The 14,530-nt window shown below is 40.2% G+C and overlaps 1 long non-coding RNA gene across 1 annotated transcript in view; it reads left to right on the top strand.

The window, feature by feature from the left end:
* The window catches only part of LOC138926237 (uncharacterized), a 51,189-nt gene that overhangs the window by 10,845 nt on the left and 25,814 nt on the right, over window positions 1–14,530 (top strand). The gene's annotated exons all lie outside the window — the stretch shown is intronic.

A 14,530-nucleotide genomic window follows, 5' to 3' on the forward strand; every position in this document is an offset into this window, starting at 1 on the left:
TGTTCTCGTGTGGTCCTTTTGGTCCTTTCGGTCATTAACTATTCATACGGCAAACCAGCAAACCAGTAGAACAGAAGCCCCGCCACTTGATGACACATTTGATTCCGGCTGTCGTCGTTGTCTGGATTCGAAGGATTCCCAGGATACGGGGGATTCCAGAGACTATGGAGAACTGGTACAGGCTATGGATGGTAATTGCCAAAACTGCCAGCTGTCAACTGACTTGGCTACAGATACAGTTTCGGGGCTCAGAACCCTTGTTGACCTTGTTGAAAAGCATTTAACAGACGTAAATACTGTTTAAGCCTGTTGCCGGGGCGTTGGGTGGGGGAAAAAAATGAAAACTGGAAATTATCCATCCCGCGAGAAAAGCTGAGTTGTGTTGCCAAAGGTGTCGGGGGACTCTAGTGGCCTGGTTCTGGAATCGGAAGCTTAAAGACTGTCGACTGTCGAGTTCGAGTTGAAAAATCAGAACCTGGGGGGGATGATCAGGTCGAAAGGACGAAGGTGAAGGCGGCCAGGAGTGGCAATATTTTTACATTAACCACCTCAACCGCCCCCCGAACTGCCTCTCAAATTTATGATAAAAGTTGTGTCCTTGCGGGCACTGGAAGGAAACTTTCCGTATATCTCATTTCCAGAACGAGTCCAGCCTTGAAAGGTCAGTAATGATGGGGAAGGGAATGGAATGTTTGAAGTGCGATCGAGTTCACTAATCTAGGTTTCATTTGCAGATCCTTGGCCGGCCATGTCCTGGCCCTGGCTCTCATCATTTCTCATCTTGCTGCTGTTGTCGCATTGCATTCCCAGCAAATTACTTTTCCGCTCGACGAGAGCCCAGTAATGAGCATAATCCTAATTATCTTTGCCATTCATCTGCGGCAGGATGGCAGAACTGGTAGAAGTCCTGGTGTGTCCTTTGCTGGCTGTCATCTCTATAACTATTTGTGGAGGTACATACCCCATAGACTACAGCCCATTGCCAGGCTACCCAGGACCTATCTTCTGTATCCTTCATGCTCCATACTCTCTTGGCTTAATTACATTTTTCTTTATTTTTTATATTTTTTTTTATATGGTCTGTCTTTCCACGGATGATTGAATTTGGAAATGCTCTTCGAGGCTGTCGAATGCACTTCAGCATCCTGCCGAGGAGAAGGAGGAGGTCCTTCAGATTCCATTAGCAAGGGGGCTTACCTTATTAAGAGGCAGTCAGCCTGAGGTGGGCTATATGTGGGTGTTTTTTTGGTAAAAAATATTATATTTAAGGTCTAGCCCTTGTCTTAAATTAAATTTAAGTATTTACGGCATAAAGACATTAGGGTTATTTAAACTTTGCCATACAAGGACTCGTTTGACACCCAAAACCCAAGCCCCAAAATCAAAAGTCGGCAGACAGCACGTTCAAATAAGTTTTGTGGAGCAAGCCAGGTTATGGAGGTGGATGTGGAATAACTCCCATATATACATATAGATGGATGACTGAATGAATGGTTGGATGGTTGGATGACAGGATGAGTGGGAGTCACAAACGCCACAAAATGGCTTATTATAATTTCCAAAATAAACTAAACTGTATGCTCTCGGTTGCCCGCTTGTCTGCAGTGTCTAAAAGTGAAAATAATATTGTAGTTGAAATATCAACATTGACGTGAGTGAGTCAGGAGGGAGTCAGTCAGTCAGTGAGTGAGTGAGTTGGAGCTCTTGGGGCATTCTCTGGCCACTCGAATCCCGAAAGCGAAAACGAGAACGAAAACGAAAAAGGGTTCGACTCCCCCGGCGAGTGAGTGGTCCATTTCGAATTTTTTTTTTTTGATTTTTTTTTTGGGCGTTTTGGGTTGTGTCGTGTCTGGCAGACAGTCAGGGGCATTCAACATAAGCATATTAGGTGGGTCGAATGGGTGGTGGGATGGCACTCGATGGGATGGCATTCGATGGGTGACTCGATGGGTTACTCTATGGGTGGGTTGACACTAAAACGTGACGTTGAATCCAATGCGATGCTCAAGCGTGTGAAAATACCAGAAAGACGTGTTGCTATCAAATGGTTTGAATGCCGGGGCATCGCAACGCTCGGCGCGTGTGCTCTTGGCCGCCAAGCGTATTTATGGCCCATACTCGTAAGTTAACAGACAGCGGAAGTGATACATCAAGGACATACATATACATACACACACATATATACATACGTGCATAGAGTGGCTCTGACAATATTTGGTCCATTTTGGAACGTGTGGCGGACACGTCCGTTAGCGATTCGTCTTTTACACGTTTTGAATTAATCCTTCAGTTACTTAACTAACAGTTTGCCTCACAACTCGTTCTAGAGTTGGGGTCAAGTCCTAGGCAAGTCTTGGTCAAGTCTTAGCCGAGTCTTGGTCAAGTCCTGGTCAAGTCCTGGTCAAGTCCTAGCCGAGTCCTGGCTTGGTATTGGCTTCAAATTCTTGGCAATATCGTTGGCTTCATCATTTAAATCTCTTAGGTGGCTATTTCTTTTTGTTATATCCTGTCATCTGTCTATCTCGTTTAGAAGGGGCGTTGAGGTCCTGGGTCCTTAGTCCTTGATCCTGGCTTGTTGTTTCAATTGCTTAACCTTGCCCGCTACTTGTCACTGGCAGATGACCGAGCTAACCCTCTTTTTTTTGGCTTCAAGCTTCATACAAAACCAAGATTAGCGCCTAATGTGGGGAGTAAGCACTTGAAAAAAAGGATATTCTAATCCTTAAAGGATATAGTTTTAAGAAAATACTATTTTATGAAAGAGACTACCGTTTTTGGAGACCTTTTAATTCCAGAAGAATTGTTAGCTTTGCTCTAAGAATTGCTCTAAATATTTTTCTGCAAGTGCATGTCCTGTTTGCTGTTCTATCCTTGAGCCATCATTGCCTCACTTGTCCTTTTGTGCTTCATATGGGGGGAGGGGGAGGAGGAGGAGGAGGCCGTTGGACCCCAAAAAGTTGTTGCCATTGCTCCTGGCAATGTTTTGGCACAGGATGGAGAAGGATGTGTAGGAGGAGTCTCCCAGCAAAAGGCAAAATAAATTACCACTCGGTGTGGTGTGTTGTTCAAGCTCATCCTCCACGATGAGGTGGATGTGGGAGGTCCTTCTGGTTCAGGACTATAGAGGCTACGGAGGCTACGGTCATTGTCGTCAACAAACATTTTGACACTTGCTCCGTAACCATAAAAGTCAGTCAGTGTTGGGGCTTAGCCAACTTTAAATACCTTTGGACAGATTAAAAGTCTCGTTAACCAAAATGTTTGTAGCCATGTTGTGTGTGTGTGTGTGTGTGTTGGCTGTGGGTGTGTGCGTGTGCTAGTGTGTGTGTTATTTGTGTGTTTGTATGGGTAACCGTGTGCGAAAACTATCGCCATGCATAAATTGCTTATGGAAATGGTTTTTAGCCCTCTGGGTACTCTGATCCTCTTGGCACTCGTTTTTTGGGATTTTGTGGCCACTTTTGTTGCAAGTCCAGCCGAGTCCTGCACAACCATATTGAAAAATTACTGAGCATTATACTTGAGGGTCACTTTTAATTACTTTCAAGAAGGTCAACATTAATGAGTGTCATGCCATTGTGTTGCATGTGTGGCATATTGATCAAATATGGAGAATGGTGGGTGGGGGGTATGGCCGCCCAAATGTGTCGGAAATTAAAGTAAAAAACTTTTCACATTTGTCGCCCATTTTGTGGTTTAGACATTTGCAACTTTAGTCCTTTTGTGTTGTTTTTTGGAATTTGCATTTTCAAAACAAACTCCCTTTTCTTAACTAACTTGTTTGCTTTACGGTTTAAAGTTGAAACTTTAAATATTTTTGGAATTTTTTCTATTAAAGGCTATAAAATGCAAATTACTTAAATGGGTCTTTTCTATTCTCATCACATAAGTATGCTATGTTTTTTTTTGTTGTCCTGCCTGCCAAAGGATAATAATTTATGCGCATTAAATTCTAACCGATTGACTTGTCCAGGGGCCAGCTGTTGGCCACATCAGAAGGGAGGACTCCTGAATGAGTCCTGAATTGGCTTTATTGCACAATAGTCGCGTTGTTGTCAAGGGGTTGGTCGGTCGGTTGGTTGGTTGTTATTGTAATTTAATAAGCGGCTAATTGTTGTTAATCAATTGTTTAACAGTTTGCAACATGTGTTGTTATTGTTGTCGGTGGTCGGTCGCGTAAATTATTTGCATTATTTTTTATTGGCTGGCTAAATGTTGCCTTTGCTTCTTATGCCTGTTGTTTTTGGACGAATTTTAATTGCAATTGTTATTGCAGTTGCTGTTGCAGTTGCAGTGTTGCAATTGTTGCTGCAATTGCTGTTGCATTTGTGTTTGTCATTGTCTTTGTTTTTGGTATTCATTGTTGCTGTTGTGCATCTGTTTGTTGCCCCCATCGTTTGGTGTATTTTGTGGTTATTGCTGCTGCTGCTGCTGCTACTGCCCCGCCCTTTTGAAAAAGGGCCTGGCTATAAAGTGGTGGGCGTGGTAGCAGCACTGCTCTGCCGCCGCTGTCGCCGCAATTATTCTGTTGCTTTATTGTCTGTTATAATTAAATCATTTGATTTCATTGTTTGGATTTAACATTTGTGTGTCGCCACGCATACCTACGCATATAAATAGTCCAGATAGAACAGTGGAGAGTCCTTAAAAAGGATGTTTTCTTCAAGGAAATACTTTTAAAAATTTGTACTAATCTTTTTTTTAAAGATTAGTTTTTTAGAAGAAAATATTTAATTGTCTTTTTTTATCTTAAAATCTTTACAATAGTATTTCTTATTCAATCTTCACTCTTTTATTTTTTAGAGTAGTATGAGCTTTACGAATTAAACTTTCACTATCTGGCTTTGCAGCACTAATTGAATTTTTTAGTATCCTCCCAAAATCATCTAGGTGTGGGTTCTTGAGCTCTCTCTCTTTCAGCGTGTATGATTATTTGCTGACACCGACCAGCCGGATCAGAAATTGGTAATTACTTATTAAAGAACTCATAAATGTTAATACCATATCGATATGCACAGAATTTGTTTAGTCCTTGGTGGCTAATAAAAAAAAATCCAATCAGCAATCAAGAAAAACATCGCAAAATGGTGCGTAATTTTTTTTTTTTGATGAAAAGTTACCTGTCAGTGCCCTAGTCCTGACACTCTAATGAAATAACAGAGCCTCCTGCCACTTGAATCCTCTTGGTGCTCGCTTATCTCTGAGCGATAACAATCCATCTTTTCTCTCGTCTAGGAAACACAGCTACGTGTTCTTTTCATTGGGGCTTGTAAGGGCTTGGGGAGGTAACCCAAAAATTTATTTATACAAGCAAATGAAGCAGTCGTCTAAAGCCGGATGAGGCTCATCGTCCTAGTCCTCATCCTCATCCTCGTCCTGTAGTCCGAGTAGACATGAGTTACCGTTGCCAAATTAAACATCACCAGCATAAAATTTATGAAGCCAGACATTAAGTCTTCCTGGTTCCCCCCCAAGGAGCCGAGAAACATATTTTCTTGGGTATCCTGCCAGGCTTGTTCTCTCCCTTTCTATGTGTGTGTGTGTTTTGTTTAAAACGAATTAAGGACATTACAATTTTTACCGGCACTAATTCCTGCATACACTGATGCTTATCCTGTCTACAAATTATACCTTTTCCGTGTCCTGATCCTCGTCTGGGATCATCATATGCCGCTGGCTTTTGTTCCATTCTCAGTCCTTGGGTGTCAATGGGTCAAGTGGTGCTCCATCTCCTATCTCCGCCTCCCTCCGGGTAGGACCTACCAGGACCAGGACATGGCCACTGAAGCCACAATGCTTAACGTAATTACAAGTAGTTTTACGGTTGAGCTCCAGGCAACACAACACCCGGAGGACCCGGAGACAGCTTCTGCCTTTTACGAAATTTTTGGGGCAAGGAACCGCAAGGACCCAAAGACCGAAAAGAGAGGTACAAGGACAAAGGAAACAGCAGGAGCTGGTGGAACAGGAGCAGCAGCAGCAGCAGTAGCGCGAGAACAATGGAAATTACGAGTTTCAATTTGTAGAAAAATTTATTATATCCATTAAGTAAATGGGTTTCGAACAATCTGGAGAGGTTGGCTGGCTGCCTGGCAAGCTGGCTGGCTTTCTGGCAGACTCCAGCAAAGATGCCAACCTATGACTCATTTACTTTGGCCCACAACAACAACAACAACAGTAAGAAAAGTAAAGAAATTGCCGGCCAGGCCATGTCCTGTAGGTCCTTGCATGTAAACATCAGGGTTCTTGGGTGAAGACAACGCAGCCCACAACGCAAAATGTCAAAATTTTTGAATTGTCCTGACTGCAGCTGTGTCGTCGCCCAACCACAGGACTCCCTCCTCATGTCACCCGCTCTGTCATCTCTGGTCCTGGCCGGGAGTGAATCATAGACCGCAATATAAACTTTTATGTTTGGCTTATTTGTTTTGTTTTGTCTGTTTTTCTACTGCGATTCAATGCTTTTTTTTTGTGCTATGCCCTACAAGAGGGGTTTTCTGTTTTTGGAGGAGGCTTTAATATTCTTCATAAGGCTTTTCAACAATTAAGATTTTGAAAAAAAAAAGAATCAAAAACCTGGTTCCATTTTTTTTTGTTTTTTAAATGGTATATAAGGCATAACTCAGCTAATACTTGACAGATCCTCAAATGGTATACCCTCCGATCTTAGAACAACGAGTAGCATCATTCTTGACCAAAACCTGGCAATAAAAATTGTGACCCATTTTTCGCATATTTTCTAAGGGGTACCCCTTGATTTTTGGCCAAAACTTGAGCAAAATTTTTTTTGTCAGATTTTTACAAATATTAAATGCAAATCGAAGGGCAAAAGAGCACTGATTTATAAATGGTATTCCGTTTTTCATTAGGTTTTAAAATAGCTGAGATATTCATTAAAAACTTCATAAAAAAATTGGATTTTTGTCAAAAAAGAAAACTTTCAAAAACTTCCACAATTTTCAAATATTTTTGACGGAAAAAATGTGCATAACTTTGCTAATATTCGGCGGATCCCAAAATGTTATACCTTCCCGATCTAAGAACTCCGAGCAGCATCATTTTCCATCAAAATCTTGAAATAAAATTTTTGAGCCATTTTTTCGAATTTTTTTAAGGGGTACCATCACAATTTTGGCCAAAAATTGGGCCAAATTTTTTTTTGTTAAATTCTTGGTAGTTTTTGATGCAGATCGAAGGTGAATAGATCGCTGATTCCTAAATGGTACTCCGTTTCTGCATCGGCTGAGAAATAGCTAAAATATTCATTAAAAACTGTAAAACAAATTTGAAACTTTTAAAAAATATTAATTTTAAAAAGCAGATCCAATTTTTAGATTTTTGAAAGAAAAAATGAGCATAACTCGGCTAATAGTTAACAGATCCAAAAATGTTATACTTTCCCGATCTTAGAACTCTGAGTAGCATCATTTTCCATCAAAATCTTGAAACAAAATTTTGTACACATTTTTTCATAATTTTTGTCCAAAAATTTACCCAAAATTTTTTTGCATTAATTTTTCGAACTTTTGATGCAGATTGGAGAGGAATAGAGCTCTGATTTATAAATGGTATTCCGTTTTCGAATCGGAAGATTATTAGTAAAGATATTCATAAAAAAGTGCTTGAAAAAAGGATATTTTGGCTAAAATTTAAATTGTCCATTCCCTAGCTGATCTGGTGGCTATAAGCCATCTATATTTAAAATAAACCTCTTCAAAAGTGTATTGAATGTTCTACTGCCACTCCAAAACCGAGTGCCCTTCCACTTTTATTTATTTGTAGTCCTCGTCCTTTTTTTTTGGGGTATTCCTGACTTCCGTTTCCTTGTGGCTTTGGCTTTGCTTTTGGTGGCAACTCCTTGATGGCTTTGTATGTTAACCTGGCCCTCAGAGCTCGTGTCCTTCTGGAGTCGACATGTTAATACGTTTTGTGGCCAGGCTTTTAATCAGTTATTTTTCGGATGATCCACCGCATGTCCTGTTTCCGTATTGTCCTGCCAGTGGCAGTGGCATCGTCTCGATTTGATAGATGTGCGACCCCTAATTGCAGTCGAATTCCATGTGGCAGGGGTGGTCCTCCCGTGCCACTCACCGAGCCAGACAGAAATCGTAAAGCTTTATCGATACATCTGCACAATTTAATTTAAACCGCAAGTTTATTACTTTTCGCCGGGATGCAGTCGTGACAACAACACTATGGAGTCAAGGACCAAGGACTACGGTATACGGATTACGGTTTTGTAGTCCAAGTCATCCGTAGTGCTGTGTTTGATCTCTCTAGCCCGGCTCATTAATATGCACGGCACCAGAATCAGTTTCGACTTTCGACACAATTTTGACTTTTTGGATTCCGAGGGCAGGAGGCAGGAGGCACAAGGGTGGTCCTGTCCTCCTTCCCTTCCTGTCCTGTCGTCCTGGCAAAAAACAAGGACAAAATGAAATCGTAAGAAACAAAACAAAACATTGACAGTTTCGAATCAAATGAAGGCACACGTGGCTCAAAGTCTAAACAGCTGCTGGAAATAAAGTTGGCCTTCTGATTGCGATTGAGGTTGAATGAGATTCGCAGGGACTCTCCTCAGATGAGAGGGTGGTATCCACCCATCCACCCACCCTGACCCCATTTGCCATTTTCAATATGCTCTGGCGCTTAAGATTTTCAATTTTCCGTTTGTAATCAGCACTTTCTATATATATATGTATATATAGTATCCTACCCGTATATTTGTATGTCGGGGGGCGAAAACTCACGAAACTCTCGAAGAACATACCGCAGGTGTGGCAAAAGTCAGAGCCAAAAGGTGAGGGCGGAGAGCCATCCACCTGGAGGGCCAAGGTGAGGCGGTAAAAGGAGTCAAAGGATCAGGAATCAAGGATTCTGGGACCTTCCGGAAGGAGCAAGTCGAGAGGGCTGGAAATGCAAATGTTTTCCATACGCCGCGTTGTCGCGTTGCTTGAATTTTAATTTCAACTTGTGCCTGGCGGTGTTGCAACACTGCAGCCAGGACAGAGAATTCAGATTCACAGGATGCAAGGATGCGGGTGCAGGGACACCAAAAAGGATTCTACTATTCACGATTCTGGATTCAGGATTGTGAGTTAGAGAATGACATCCATTTCGCATCTCGCACGTTCAAAGACATGTTCGCTGGCTGCTCATTGCTGAATAATTTGCATAAGCTTTGCAACGCCTTAACCTTTGAGAAAGATTTTATTTTTGTGGCCCCTTTCTCAGCTTTCTCTTCTTTCTTTTTCTCTTTTCTCAGCTTTCTTTTTCTTTCTTTTCCCTGCCCCACTGGCCCTTTTTAATGGCTCTTTCTTCTGGACATTCTATACTAAGGAGAGGGCGTTCTGAAACTCTATAGAACACTGAGTTGGGTCAGTTTTTAAAGTTTATTTTACACTGAAGAATTTGTAGTTTTTTTCTTATTTAAGCCTACACGTTCTTAATTATTTCTTTAAAAAATATATATAAAAAAACCATTTTAAATAGCCACTGTTTTGAGCAATCTTTTTCCCAAGACTTTCGTTTATTTTTGGGCACTGAATTACTTTAGTTTTTAGACACCTTTTAGGTTTAAAATGTTTATGATTTCTATAACCATTTTAAGACCTTTATCTTTATAATTTGTGTTTTAATTTTAAAGACTTAAATTAATTGACTTTCCCCTACAATTCAAGATTAAACCTTCACAATTTCGAACCATTATGAACCTCAATAATTCATTTTTTTGGCGAGAATCCCTCCAACAACAGGCTCAAATATTTATAAAAGACAAACCAACAAACAGACAGAGAAACAAACAAATATTGAGTGGACAAACAATACGTGCCAAGTGTCCTGGCACCTTTCTGCGATATTTTTTTTTTGCCAGGATATTTGCCAAGCAACAGATATATAGTTTCTGGATTTTATGTTTCTTCTTACATTTTTTTTTTGCTTGCTGGTTGTCTACAAATTGCTATTGTTGTTGTTGTTATTGTCTGGCCGCAAATGAACCTTGAAAAGTCATGAAAGGATATTGGGCGAGACGCAAGGGGGTGTCCACTGTATACATATCACGTACGCGAGGACTTCCTTGCGAGGAAACCCCCAAACCCCATTACACTTTCACGAGCAGACAGTTGTCGTTGGCCCTGCCACCGGCTTCCGATATTTTCGTCCTTTTTTCGGCTCAGCCAAGGATGCTGGTGTCGGTTTACTGTTTACCAGGCAGAGGTCCTGGCCCAGCCTTATTGGGTTTTTACCCAAAACCCATTTAATAATCTCATTTTGCCACAATAACAGAAAATATGATTTCCTTTTCGAACAATCACAATCCATGACATGACATCCAGTGTCCCAATGTCCGCCCACCACCAGACGACCCCTCGACCTTCGACCTCCCAAGACTATACATTGTATATATCTTTGGCTCTCTTCCTGCCCCCTTTGGGGTCCCAAATCTCTTCGGGAACTGGGCACAAGGTTCAACAAGTAATTGAATACATACGTGATGTGCATTTCCAATATCAAAAATTCCTCTTCCTTTGCCATTATTTATTGCGTGTTATCCTTTTTATGATTCCTATTAGTGGAATTAGTTCTGGTGTTCTCTCGGTAGTGTGTAGTAACTTTCCATGTCTATATATCCCTGATCAGCCGTTGATTGTCTCGGCAGTGTAGTGGAGATTACTCCCCAGCATTACAGGACATGTAATTATGCGCCGCAACACCGGGTGATTGATGCTCCGGATAAGGCGGGGTCTGTGTGGCAAGTAGGATGTGGCATCAGGTGCTGTCTAAACTGGGCCTTTCAATTTGTTAGCTAATTATGCGAAAATGAGTTTTCGGCTACAGATATTTATCATCTTATTTGAATACTCTTTGGTGGGGTATAAGGTATGTCTTGAAAGTTAATGAAATAAAATATATTTTGGGGAGAAAATATATAAGTTTAAAATAAAATAAAGCTATTTTATAACTTATTTTATGATAATTTATTTTAAAAAATTTATAAAATAATTAACAATAATTTTCAATAATTTTAAGGGAATTATCTAAAAGCTTTATCTCATACTGAGTTTGAACTCATAAAACGTATGAAGTATTCTTTAATTAAATTAATTATTTAGTTTCTTACTTAACTTTCCATAATTATTTTTTTTCCAATTCTTAGACCTTTTAAGTCTACTTTCTATTTATTTTTGTAGATTTTTTTGCTTTACTTTTTTTATGCCAAAAAGTAGTTCCCAGCTGGGGATGGGTATAAGTATGGGAATGGGCAGGCACCGTTTGCACATTTTCATGAGGGATTTAATTAATTTGTTTTTAATTCAATTTAACTTATTGCCTTTTCCCAGTACAGTACAGTACAGTACGGTATAGTACAGACATATACACAGAAACACACAGAAGACGTTCGTTTTCCGTTGTTATTTTTTCACTTTCCGTATTTCGCATTTATTAAATGGCACATTTACTCTGTTTATTGGCCTTAATGCCGGCTTGCTAGCGAAAATTTACATTTTAAAACAGTTTACTGTGTGTGGCAGTGGCAGTGGCATGCCCCCGCCATCGCTCCATACAGCCACTGAAGCCACTCTCGGTCCGAGGGCATTGTTAAAACATTTTCATTGGCCTTAAGTGGAAATTCATGTGTACAATAATTTGTTGCGGCAGGCAAGTGTAAGAGTAAACTGTAGCGAGTACGGTCAATGAGCTTCTGGCCGAAAGTAAGTAAGGTTAAGTAAAGTCAAGTAAAGTCATTAAAGTTGGCGATTTCTTTCTCTGTTCGGATCCCAAAACAGATCGTATTCGAGAACTGAATGGGCTAAAGGACTAAAGGACTGAAGGACAATTTATTGATTTTATTTCCAGCCGCAGACAGTCAGTCCTTTTCTCTCTGCGACTTTTCGTCTTTCAATGTCGCGTGTCGTTTTGCAAAATTGATAGCTGTCGTCGGCAGAATTCATTCCATGCCTCATACCCACCTGCCATCACTGCCACATGCCCCATGCTCCATGCCACACACACACACACATACAGTAAAGGTGGGAGAGCCGGCATGTAAACACATTAACCCGTGCATTCATTAATACGACAAATATTTGCCAGTCCAGACGTTCAAGTTGGGGCATTTTAAAGTAAACAGAATTAACAACAAAAGCCGTGGCAAGGCCGCTTTTCACGGACACGCACACATAATCACATCCGCATCACGATCACCCATTAACTTTTCTCCACCTACTCCGAGAGGAAACCCTAACGGAACCCAAAACCCAGAAATCCTGAAAACCCAAACCAACCAAAAAAAAAAAACCCCCGCTGGCCTCTGTCCAAATGGCCAAAAAATGCGACGGCTAAGCCGTAACTTTCGCTGCTTTAACGAGCGTGACAAATACTTTCTGACCTCAGTGACCCCCGGGGGGTTCAAAGGCAGCTCTCTGTCAGTCAGCGTTTGGCTTTTGTTAATTGCCAGGATTCTGGTTTTTTTTCACACTCTTTTTTAACCAAAAAAGTACGGCCTTTTTGTTTTTATTAAGGTGCCAATGAAAACAAGGTTAACTAAATTAAACCAAATATTAATCATCAAACGCCTGTTAAGAGGCTATGATTTTTTGTTGCACAAGTATCGGGTATTGTATAGTTCTGGCAGGTGTGCGTCCTGCTAGGCGTATGCATTAAAATTATTTGTGTTGCATCTTATTGTTGGCCAACCGCCACCGGACACCCGTCAGTCAACACCAAAAACCCGAACTCGATTCCCCAAAACCCACCCGAGCCACCCATTCCACCCGCTGACTGCCACTTTTCACGTCGTTGGGCATTTTTCATGTGACTTATTTGCGTTTGTTGTGGTCAGTGGCTCTGTTCAGTAGCTGTTCGTCATTGTTGTATGATACCTGGTACTTTGAGGGTTTGAACTTTGAAGATTAAACGGAAAAAACTAAAAGATTTGGGAGGTATTTTAAGTTGTATCTTGATCTAAAGCCTGACAAAATCTAAAAGAAAATTATGTATCTTTTGGGTACATATTACTTTATGAACTTTACAAGTTTTTTGAAAAATTGTATCATAAATTCGTTTTTAAAAAGCATCCTTTTTGAATACTTGGTACCGGGTATCTTACAGTCTTTATTCTTTTTTAAATAATTAATATTTGCTAACTAATATTCTCTAAGATCTAGACTCTAGAGAATGAATTTTATTTTAAAAGAAGAGGATATATCTTTAGGCTTCTACATTTTCAAAAACTCTACCATAGAATATTTTATAAAAAGCATGCTTCTTTATCCTGAATACCGGTTATCTTATAGTCATTATTATTCACCTAATAGTCCTTTCTTGTTTCTTTCTTTCAAGATCTAGAGTCTTTTATTATTTAAATGAAAAGCATAATGGTTTCAATTCTTAGTATAATTCTTTAACCTAGAACCTAAATCAAAAAAGCATCCTTTTTTTAAACCCTAGTACCGGGTATCTTATAGTCTCTATTCTCCACTTAATTATCCCTTCTTGTTCATTTTGTTTTCGCCATCAGTGCTTGACTTTTTATGCAGACATTTAAATGGCTTGCTGGACCCGATCCTGCAAAAGTATCATCAATGGAATGAGAAGGACCCTGCAACTGGGCATTCTCCCATTGAATGTTGCAAGTGCAACATCAAAAGGTTATTCATGTTGTTGTTTTAGTTGTTGTGTTGTCTCTTTTTTTTTGTTTTTTATTGTTTTTTTTTTCAGTGAATTTAAATCCCCTTTCGTTGAATGTCAGTCAGTATTTTTGGTATTGTGGTTGTTGCTTTTGCTTTAATGGCAAGTCCAAACCGCGGACAGCAGGCCATGTTGGTGTTGCATGTTGCTGTTGCAATTGTTGTTACTGTTCAGTGTTTTTTTGTTGCTTTTGCTGTTCTCTTCACTGTTGCCTTTATTGCACAGTTTGGCGCTGGTCGCCGCTGTTATCGTTGTTGTCTTCATTCATCAGAATGGAACCTTGAATAATTAAAAGCAGTTTCTGATTACCTACCACATCGTTATACGCTCACAATCCACACACACACCTCCTCCCCCCCTCACTCGCACACACTCGCACTGGCATGGCAGCTGTGACGTAACGCAAGGAGGTCCACCTGTGTGTCTGTCTGTGCATCTATCAGTGGGTGTGGGATGGTGGGTATGGGTGTGTGTGAGTGTGAGTGTGTCTCTAATTAAACGGCAAACAGGATTCGAGTTGAGTTGAAAGCACAACGAAACAGGAAACGGAAGCCAGTCGCCATGCAGGCGGCCTGCCCACTCACACATATACAAAAATACACTGGACAAATATTAAACTGGATCTTGGGAATCTTTAAACTTAAAGCTCTGGTTGAGAAGTTTTGGTTGAGAATATTGGAACTTTTATTTGGAAATTTGGGAAGTTATTGGATTTATGTTTTTACGTTTTTAAATAGTAAAAAAATTAAAGAAAAATATTTTTTAAGGAGTCTGATATATGTTTTTCAAGATTTATGAAGAATATACAAGTTTTAGCTTAATTCATAGAAACATTTTA

This window comes from Drosophila bipectinata, chromosome XL (genome assembly GCF_030179905.1).
Source record: "Drosophila bipectinata strain 14024-0381.07 chromosome XL, DbipHiC1v2, whole genome shotgun sequence".
Lineage (NCBI taxonomy): Eukaryota > Metazoa > Arthropoda > Insecta > Diptera > Drosophilidae > Drosophila > Drosophila bipectinata.